This window comes from Triticum aestivum, chromosome 6B, assembly GCF_018294505.1.
Source record: "Triticum aestivum cultivar Chinese Spring chromosome 6B, IWGSC CS RefSeq v2.1, whole genome shotgun sequence".
In the NCBI taxonomy this organism is placed as follows: domain Eukaryota; kingdom Viridiplantae; phylum Streptophyta; class Magnoliopsida; order Poales; family Poaceae; genus Triticum; species Triticum aestivum.
In genome coordinates this window covers 366,913,664-366,913,870 of record NC_057810.1, presented here as the reverse complement: position 1 = coordinate 366,913,870, position 207 = coordinate 366,913,664, and positions in this window count along the sequence as shown.

Below are 207 nucleotides of genomic sequence, written 5' to 3'. Positions count from 1 at the left end.
CGGCCGAAGGTTGAAGAAGAGCTCGAAGTCGACGCTGCAGGGCTTCCGGCGGGGCGTGGTTCGGTGAGGGGGTCGAGGACGACGTCGCGGAGCTCGTGGGCACAACCGAGGGGCGAGGGGGTGGCTGTGGCCGTGGTGGTTCTCGTCGGCGGCGGCGGCCGCGTTCGGTGGAAGTGAGGGGGAGCCAGAGGAGGGGATCAGCATGGG